General features: G+C 56.2%; 1 long non-coding RNA gene across 1 annotated transcript; it reads right to left on the reverse strand.

The window, feature by feature from the left end:
• Positions 1 to 698: 698 nt before the first annotated feature.
• LOC309850986 lies at positions 699 to 4,873 on the reverse strand. The gene is made up of 2 exons (XR_014304566.1): positions 3,904 to 4,873; positions 699 to 3,529 (listed from the first exon to the last, which is right to left on the reverse strand). It is a non-coding gene; the product is annotated as an uncharacterized lncRNA (long non-coding RNA).
• Positions 4,874 to 10,319: the final 5,446 nt, after the last annotated feature.

Raw genomic sequence — 10,319 nt, forward strand, 5'->3', positions numbered from 1 at the left:
TTGATGTCACCTGGAACATTCTGAGATTGGGAGGTGTAGACAGGTGCGGTCCCATGGCTGTATCCTGTGCACCTGCGCGAGGAGCCGGGCAGGGAATGGATGCCAAGCCAGACCGTCTCCAAGCCAGGACACTCTGGTGCCACGAGGAGTGTGGGGGAAGGGGCTGCCCCGGTGCCGTTCATGCTGAGCCAGAGGCTTCTCTCTGACAGGCACGTGTCTGCTGTGTGACCCAGGGCCCAGAGCGGCCCTGGTTCCAGAACTTTCCTCATACTCCACTGGCCTCTTGCTGCCCAGCAGGCAGCACTGGTCTTACTTCATGAGGGTCTACCTGTTCCCAAGGCCAGTCGCCTGCACTGCCTGGCCCCGGCTCCCAGCCCTGCTTAGCTCCTGTCGCATCTGCCTGGAGGGGCCCCGCCCCCGCCCTGCTGGCCACTGCCCGCTCAGCTCTTTGCTCCGTGCACCTTCCTGGCATCTGGGCCCGAGAAGCCAAGCTGGGACGCCGGTTTCCCTAAGGGTCACCCCTCTGGGTTCCTGCAGCCCTGGTGTGGGCCCCACAACAGCTGCTCTGGGACTCCTGACAGCCTGAGCCCCGGGGGCAGGGCGCGCTGGGGCCTCGGTTCCCCCAACAGCGGGCAAGATTTTCCGTGTGTCTGTGGCGTGAGGAGCGAGTGAAGGAGTGATCGAACAAATGCACATTCTTTTTTTTTTTTTAAGATTTTATTTCTTTATTGGGATGGCTGGGGGTGCTCAGCCTGTGAAGCGTCTGCCTTCGGCTCGGGTCATGATCTCTGGGCCTGGGGATCAAGTCCCGCATTGGGCTCCCTGCTCTGCGGGGAGCCTGCTTCTTCCTCTCACCCTCCCTGTTGCTTTCCCTGCTCCTGTGCTCTCTCTGTCTCTGTCAAATAAATAAATGAAGCCGCATAGACACTCTAGGTCAGACCTCCACTCCTGGGCCTCTGTGCTCCCAGCTGGGAGCAGGATCCAGGGCTCAGGCCACCCCAGGAGTTCAGTGTGGGGACGGCTTTGCCTCTGGGGGTGTCTGTGGGCTCAGCGCCAGGCCTCTCCTGCTTCGAACACCCTCTCTGTGGACAGGGGTTCAGGCTGTGGACACCCCAGGGAAAGGCCTCCTGCAAGGTTTCCTTTGAGGACCTGGGAGCCCTGCACGCCACCTCTGTCAGGCCACGTGGAACATGCTGCAAACCACAGCTCGTTGGGTCTTTTCCTCACCCATGGTGGCCAGGCAGGTCTCACCCAGCCGCGGGGGCCCCGAGCCTCGGACGGAGAGCCCCGGGTGTCTGCGGAGGGGGTGCCCTCAGCCCTGTGGAGCCGGCTGGGCGTGCAGGCCAGAGCCACTGCGGAGGTCTCAGTCCTTCTCGGGGGCTCCCGGCCCTGCCGGCTTCCAGCACCTCCTGAAGGCCCCGGGCCCACTCCGGGGGTCACCCCTGCCCTCTCAGAAGCTATTTCACAGCCTGGCGCTGGGGCTTGGAGAATGACAGGGAGGCCGTGGGTGTCCGGGTTAGTGGGCAGGGGTCCCTTCCTGGAAGCTCCTGGGTCCTTGGGACCGAGCCTGCCCCCACCCCTGACAGCTTCTCGGGTGGGAAAAGGCCTCGGGCCCCTGCTCCCAATTTAATGGGGTGACAGCGGAGTGTGTCAGGTGTAGAGAGGGCCTTCAGGCAGATCTCCTTTGCCAAGAACCTAGTAAGCTGCTTGCTGAGGTGGCCTAATGCACAAAGGCCCACGTGGGTGAGCGAGCGGAAGGCGATGCCTCTGGGGAAAGGCATCCGGGAGACTCCCGGGATTAGGCCTGGGGGCAGGGGGCAGAGATGTAGTGCTGGGAAGGGGACGTCAAGCTTCCTGCTTGCAAGCTGTCTCCCTGGGCCTGTCCCTGGGCCCTTTGGGAGTTGACCCCAGGCTGCAGGCACAGGTGTCCTCCTCCCCCCACCATGCGCTGTGAGTCTAGAAGCAGAGGGCCCAGCTGTTGGGACCCGGGGAACTTTCTGGAGGTGAGGTTTCTAGGGGTTTCTCGTCCTCAGGCCAAGTCACTGAGTTCTCACATCCCTAGACCTCTCCCAGTGCGTTTAGAAGATGGTCCCTTCCACCAGCAGGACAGTGTCTGTGGGGAGCTGGCCCAACTTAGACGAATTTCTGTCTCCTCAGATCCCACTAGACCCTTCCATCAGCTAGTGCTTCCTCAGGAGCAACTATAACTTGGCCCTTGGATCGGAGCAGAACAAGGGAAAACAGACCAAGATTCACAACGCGATGTCCTTGCCATAGACTGAAACGCTCGTACACTTGATTCCAACGGGGATGTTCTAACTGGTTCCCAGACTAGCCTTCCCACTGTGAGTGACCGTGGAGTTTGACAAATGTACCAGTAGTGGTTTTCTGGAAATGGATAGTAGGCAGCACAAGACTTCCGTCCTTGGTGGATAGAAACCCCTAAGGTCAGACCCACAGATGCTCTGCCGGGGATAAAACGTCCAATGAGGGGCAGGGGGTCAATCTAAGCAGAACATGTGGTCCTGCCACGCAGCAGAGGCAGATCAGGGTTTGAGGCAACTGAAGGGATGGAGTCTTCAGGGAGGGGAGGAGGCTGTGCCCAGAAGTCTGGGTGTGGTCTCTGTCTGCTCCCTGTCTAGTCCGTGGCTGAGGAGTGGGCTGAACACAGGCAGGATGAGATCACCCAAGAGTGGCTCAGGACAAAAGAGAGCAGTTGTTATGGGCCCAGTGCTGGGGACCTGGGAGCTCTGGCCCAGCCAGAGAGGGTACAGCTCCTCCACACCTAGTGCACACCCTGGGCATCCAGCCAGGACCTGGAAAGTCTCATCCTTAGGAGTCAGGGCCAGTGCTTCTCTCTCTGAAGCCCTCACAGAGTATACAGGGGAGACAGTTTGGAGGCTGAGTCCCACTGAATTAGAAGACCCGGGGAAACACCAGTCTTCTGCAGAGAGCCCTAATAAAGCACAAAACCAAATCCGAACAAGATTGGAATGATTAGTCAGTAATTAAACTGTCTACCAGAAAAAAAAAAAAAAAAAAAAAAAAACCAACAACAAAACAAAACAAAACAAAAAAAAAACCCCAACACTCTTCAGAGGAAGATAACAAAATCCAGACTTTCTATGGTGTATCATCTGTAATGTCCAGTACACAATGAAATATTTCTAGGAATGAAAAGAAACAGGAAAACATTGCCCATAGTCAAGGAAAAATCAGCCAACTGAAACAAACATTGTCTTGATATACCAAACAAGACTTTAAAGCACATATTTAAATGTGTTCAGAAATTAAAGGAAAATAACATTTTGATGAGCAAACAATTACAAAGTTTTATCATAGAAATGGAAACAATGAAAAAGAATCAAGGGGTGCCTGGATGGCTCAGTGGCTTGGGCCTCTTTTGGCTTGGGTCATGGTTTTGGGGTCCTGGGATCTAGCTCCTCATTGGGCTCCCTGCCCACTTGGCGAGGAGCCTGCTTCTCCCTCTCCCTCTGCCTGCATCTCTGCCTGCTTGTGATCTCTCTCTCTCTCTGCCAAATAAGTAAATAAAATCTTTTTAAAAAGAATCAAATGGAAATTGCGACTTTAAAAGTACAGTAACTAAAAGAAATTTGCTGGGTAGGTTTAATGAGATTGTAGGTATCAGAAAACAGAGTCATTACACTTGAAGGCAGGTCAATAGAAATGAGCCAATCTGAAGAAAAAGAACAAAAGACCAAAGAAGAATGAAGAGACTCTCAAGGAGCCTCTGGATAAGGGTTAGATAAATGGTCTAACATGCAGGTCACTGATGTCCCAGAAAAAGAAAATGAGAAGAGAGGTAAAAAATATCTGAAGAACAAACCCCCCAAATTCTCAAACATTTGATTTAAATTGTCAACATACGACCCCAGAGCTCACCAAACTCCAAGCAGGATAAGCAGAAAAAGAATGACATCAAAGTGCATTATGACCAACCCGATGAAACCAAAGATAAAAGGAGGATGTGGAAAGAGACCGGAGGAGGAGCGCTCGTTGCCCAGCGGGAAGCGGAGCGGGAACGACCAGCCCTCATGAGCCAGCGAGGAGGCCAGGAAGCAGTGAAATGACATCTCCAAAGAGTTAAAAGGAAAAAAAAAAAAAAAAAAGTCTGTCAATCCAGAAATTCTAGATGCAGCAAAAATATCTCTCAGCAATGTGATGAGAGGCGCCTGGAGGGCTTAGTGGGTGGGGCAGGTGATTCGATCTTGGGGTTGTAAGTTCAAGCTCTGTGTTAGGTGTAGAGATGACTTAAAAATAACACCTTAGGGGCACCTGGGTGGCTCAGAGGGTTGATTCCCTGTCTTCGGCTCAGGTCATGATCTCAGGGTCCTCGGATCGAGTCCCGCATCGGGCTCTCTGCTCCGTGGGGAACCTGCTCCCCCCTGTCTCTTTGCCTGCCTCTCTGCCTACTTGTGATCTCTCTCTCTCTGTCAAATAAGTAAATAAAATTAAAAAAAAAAAAAACCAACACCTTAAAAAACTAGGGCGAAATAAGATATTTTCAAGTCAACAAAAGCCAAGAGTGGTGGTGACTAAGACCTGTACTATGAGAAAGCTAAACAATGTTCTTTAGCTCAATGAGAAATGGTCCAGGTGATTCCTTGCAGCTACCAGGAAGAATGAAGAACGTTAAAAATAATAACTACATTGGAAAATATTCAATACAATTCTTCTCATCAAACATTTCTTTAAAAACACTTGACTCCTTAAAATAAAAATAAGAGGGGCCCCTGGGTGGCTCAGTGGGTTGGAGCCTCTGCCTTCGGCTCAGGTCATGGTCCCAGGGTCCTGGGATCGAGCCCCACATCGGGCTCTCTGCTCAGCGGGGAGCCTGCTTCCTCCTCTCTCTCTGCCTGCCTCTCTGCCTGCTTGTCATCTCTCAGATAAATAAATAAATAAATGTCAGATAAATAAATAAAATCTTAAGGAAAAAAAAATTAAAAAAAAAAGAAAGTGATTCTTGGCACAAATTCCAAGAAAGAAAAAGCACGGAGGAGAAGAAGGAGAGAAGAGGAAGGCGGCAGGCGGGAAGAATGTGGGGGGGGGAGGCAGGAGGGGTGCGGCGTCTCCTGGGGAGGCCTCCGAGAGCTCCGCATCTGGGGCTGTAGCTTCCTTCTCCCGGGCAAGGGGCGTAAGGGGACAGGTTAGGGGCCCAAGGCCATTCTGTGTGGCTTCAAGCTTTTAATTTATTATTTTGTTTTATTTTATTTCATTTTTTAAGTGGGTGCCATGCCCAGCCTGGAGCCCAGTGCGGGGCTTGAACTCTCGACCTCGAGATCAAGACCTGATGCTTACCTGACGGGGCCCCCCAGGCGTCCCTCAGGTTTCTTCCAGGAACCTCTCTGAGAACTGTGTGCCCTTCCAGGGCCACGGTTACCTTGGCCTTGGCCATTGCACAGCTAGGAAAGTGGCCTCGGGGGCTGGTGGCCCCCAAGCTCTGGCTCAGGCAGGAAGAAGGATGTTGCTGAGGCTCAAGGGCTGTGGGGCTGGGGAGGGAAGCCCACCGGCCAGGCCAGGGGGTGATGAGGCCTGGGGTGCAGAGCCAGGGTGGCCCTGGGCCCGGCACAGGCACGGTGAAGCTGCCTGGAGGTGGTGGCTGTGGCCAGGGCGTGGTGGCTGGAGCCCATGCATCCCTGCACGGAGGCCGGGATCCCGGGGAGACCCCTCCTCACCAGGGCGACTCCCCACAACTGAGCTTTCAGAAGGTGGTGCTGCTGTCCTTTCCTCCAAGAAGACAGAGGCCTGTTGCCCCTGCCAGGGGTGCGTGCCAGCAGCTGCGAGCAGAGGGCCTGACCTCCACGCCCTGCCTTTTCCCGCATCTCCTCCTCCTCTTTCTTTAAGATTGTATTTATTTATTTGCAGAGAGGGAGAGAGAGAGAGCACAAGCAGGGGGAGCAGCAGGCAGAGGGAGAGGGAGAAGCAGGCTCCCCAGAGAGCAGGGGGAGCCCAATGCGGGGCTCCATCCCAGGACCCTGGACCGCGACCTGAGCCGAAGGCAGTCACCAAACCACCTGAGTCACCCAGGCACCCTTCTTTCTTCTTCCTCTTTCTTCTTCTTCCAGAACCTCTTGGTGGCTGCTGGCCTGGCTTCATGTTCCACGTCAGGAAAACTTGGCCGAGAACAAGATGGTTACCACTGGCTGGAAATAGAAGTTTGTGTCTCTGGTAACGACAGGTAATAGATGCTTCCTAAGATCCCCACCCCTGCCCCCGCCACGAACACAGCGTCAGAGCCTGGGGCTCCCGCTCCCTCTGTCCGGCGCTCGGGGCACGGGCCAGCCGAAGGGCTCCTCCGCACTTCCCCGCTTCCGTCCTGCTGAGCCGGCGAGAGCAGGGAGAGGATGGTGTCCCTTCTGGACTTGGTGCTCCTGATCCTTCTCTCGGCCTCCATGTTACCCGCTGACGCTCGGGGGACTTGGAAGCCACAGATGGTGGCCCCAGAGGTAGGGGCGCCCTGAGTCCCTGAGCCACGCGATCGCCGCATCATGGGAACAAACACGTACTTTGGGCAGGGTCCTAACCGCACCACTGCCCAGCCCGTCCCGCTGACCCTCCGTGCTAGCTTTTTCTCTTTCTTTCTTAAGTCAAAACAAATGACTTCATGGACTGATTCTAGCCCTATTTGTTGAAAAGACCCCCATAGGCTTGCTCTGGAGACCTTAGTGGCCCCCTGTGGCGGTAGGTGTGGGCACCCGCGCCGGGCTGTCCCCTGGGCCCTCGGGCTCTGTGTGCGGGCCTGCCCGGCACCCGCTGTCTCCGCACCGCAGCCCCATGGCAGGTCTTGAAGTCTTTAACTCGATTCTTTTCCAAGGTTGCATTTTGGATTCCACTAATGTGCTTAGTGTTTCCATACCAAGTTTCGAGTCGGCTGATCAACTTTTTTGTAATGTATTTGTCAGACTTTGGTACCAGCATTATACTGGCCTCACAAAATGAGGAAAAGTGTCCTCTTCAGCCTGATTTCTGAAAGGTTTTGGGTAATGTTGGTACTCTTCCCTTCATGTTTGATAGAATTCGGCAGTGAGAGCACCTGAAACGGGGTATTTCTTTGTGGGAACTTTTTGGTTAATACATTGAAATTATGCAATAACTATGGGCCACTCCCGCTCTGAATCTCATCTTGGCTCACTTCCGAAACGACGTCTTTATGGAGACATTGTTTGTATCAAAAAGTGGCCGGTGTTGAGGTGTACAGTTCGGTGTTTTTCTTACGTTCGGAGAGTTGTGTAACCACAACTACTATCGAATCCCAGAATAGGGCTAATCCTGTTACTCACGGTGGGACGACGTGGCCACAAACAGGGAGTTAGCTAATACCGAGCCCTTGCTCTGGAGGGATGCGTGTGGCCTTCCGGCACGCACAGGATTCATGGAGATAATAACCCTAGCAATCGAAACACAGTTCCTTCCAGTAGATTCTGTTTGACAAAAGAGAAAACAAGGTTCAGCAGCGTCGTGTGAACTGCTTGGGAGTGGGGACTCGGCCCTGTGCCTCTGGCCCCAGAGCGGGAGCCCTCTGCCCTCCGTGCACACCCTCCCCCACCGGCCATATCCTCGGGCCTCGGTCGTAGGAAGCAGGGCCTTGCCTAGTCCGACCGCGACCTCGGCTGGGGATGCTCAGGTCTTCCACTGTCGGACGAGGACAGGAAGGACTGATCTTGAGATTACAAACAAAATGTGATCAAGCAGGCCAGTCTGCAAACGCACAGCCGATTTCAGTGGGGATCAAGGGGTTTTCGTGGCCCCAAGAAAGCCCACACCCATCAGCAGCTGCCCCCGTTCACCGGCCCCAGCCCCCAGCAGCTGGCCTGCTCTGTGACCCACTGTCCCTCCAGGGCTGGCCTGGGGCCTGGCCTGCAGGGACACGGGGTGTCCTGACATTTATTAAACACTCGTTCAAAAAAACTGTTAGATGGATGTCCAGGGATGCATGATTGAATTTTTAAACTTAATTTACAAAATTTTAACTTTTTCTGATGCTTCGGCTACTGCACGTCCATTGTAAGACATACTTTGTTATGCGTAAAATGCCATAAAGGAGAAAGAAAAAAATCCATTTTACCGGTTTTTGCATTTTTCAGAGACAACTAAACATTTGGCGTTTCTTTCCAGGCTTTTTGTCCTCCCTGAAAAATGAAGGCACCAGCTGGTCTGGCAGACCACGCCGCTCGCCGCTTTGGAAGCCGGCCAGTACCCCCCCACCTTGGAGGCCGCTGGGGGTCCGGGGACGACTGTTCCTCCTGACCCAGTGAGGGGGTCTGCGTCTCTGAGGGGGCCCAGCCTAGCGCTCCAGCTAGCTAGTGGGCCGATTGGGCCAATCCAATGCTGTGCTGGGTCTATGCTCTGTGCGCACAGGACACGGGGAGGCAGAGGGCCTGAGCGGCCTGCGGTCTGGGAGCTTGGGCTAGTGTCCCAGTCTTGGGGGACGGCATGCTCTATGTCCGGGGGTGTTAGGGGGTGTTCCGAGGAGGGGCAATGCTGGGTGACCTGCCGCAAGCTCCCTCCCGAGTGACGGGGGTCCCTTGCGAACTTGCTGCTTCGGGGACTAAGGGCACCCCTCTCCCGGGACCCCAGCCGGCATCTCCTACCCCCTGGATTTCTGGAGCCCATGTCTACCCGTCCTCAGGCTCCGTTCCCACTCTGAGGCTTGGGCCGCCTCCTGGTGCCCGTCTCACCCTCCACCCTGACGGCCCCCGCAGCCCCAAGCTCGCCCGGTCCGCCTGTCTGCCGTGGTGTGCGGCTGGGGTCGCGGGATCCTCTCCCCGGGAACCCCGAGCGGTCGCACCTGGGGACAGACGGTTGAAGCAAAATGGGAAACTGCCTGTTGGAAAATTTCATAACCCGAGTCCAGCAACACAAATGGGCTGCGCTGGGACCACTAACGAGAAAAGCCTCAAGGCCCGAGTGAGTGGACGTGAACTCAGACCCCAGCCAGAGTGGGAGAAACGGCTCGGGCTTGGCTCACAAGTCCATGGCAAATCCAAGCCTGGAGGACGGTTTGGAGAGCAGAGTGACCAGCTCAGACTTGATGGCGTCTGAATGGTGAGCGGTGTAGACAGAGCGGAGGTGGAGGGGGCGCGATTCTCCACGGCAGACACGTCCCCCGCGGGCACAGCATGGCCCAGGCTGAGGCGAGGGCATAACGGAGGTTGAGGAAGGGGCGGGAGCTCCCACCTGCCGTGGGCGGAGCCTCACGCACACCCACACGCCGCGGCCTGCGGACCACACCGTGAGGTGCTGACCCGGGGCTGAGATCCGGTGCCAGTATCCCCCGCGGATCCCTCTCTGGGTGCCGTGACAGTCGTGCAGCACCGAGAACGCGAGGTTTCAGACTTGCTGAAATTCGCCACTCCCTGCGTTTGCCTGGACCCCAGTGCTCCTCCTTCGGCCCCGACGGTGCTCAGTCTGGGGCTCCTCCCGGCACTGTCGGCAGCCCTGGGGCCTGGAACCCGTAACACTGGACTCTCAGTGACCTCCGGACGTGTCTTCCTCCTGGCGGAGCACCATCGAACCGTACGTGGACACCAGTCCGAGGACTCCAGGCTGCTGTCTGGGTGCTCCCTGACTGCCCTACGCACGTGCATCGGCACCTCTACGGCTCCCTCACCTGCGGCCCTGCACACACACACGTGTGCACGTTCACGCACGGCCCGCACACGCACACTCACGCACGGCCCTGCACACGCATACTCATGCACGGCCCTGCACACGCATGCTCATGCACGGCCCTGCACACACACACATGTGCACGTTCACGCACGGCCCGCACACGCACACTCACGCACGGCCCTGCACACGCACGCTCACGCATGGCCCTGCACACGCATGCTCACGCACGGCCCTGCACACGCATGCTCACGCACGGCCCTGCACACGCATGCTCATGCACGGCCCTGCACACGCATGCTCACGCACGGCCCTGCACACGCATGCTCACGCACGGCCCTGCACACGCATGCTCATGCACGGCCCTGCACACGCATGCTCATGCACGGCCCTGCACACACGCACAGCCACACTCACGTACAGCCCCGCACCCCCCCGCACACACACTAGTTGTCCCGCAGTGTGCTGAGGAAGCAGGCGAGACGGAAGACTAGCCTCTGGGGCCAGGTTTGCGGTGGGTCCAGCCCCCGCTGTGCGCTTGGGACCCCACGGGCAGTTAAGGCTTGGCAAGCAGGGCTCTGGGGGGCGCAGAGTGGCCTGGAGAGACCCTTCCTGGGCCAGCAGCTGGAGGCCTGTCAGCTCAGCTGCCAGGTGCCGGGCCGGTCCATTAAGCCAACCAGCCAGAGAAC

Source organism: Mustela nivalis (genome assembly GCF_964662115.1).
Source record: "Mustela nivalis genome assembly, chromosome: 17".
Classification (NCBI taxonomy): Eukaryota; Metazoa; Chordata; class Mammalia; order Carnivora; family Mustelidae; genus Mustela; species Mustela nivalis.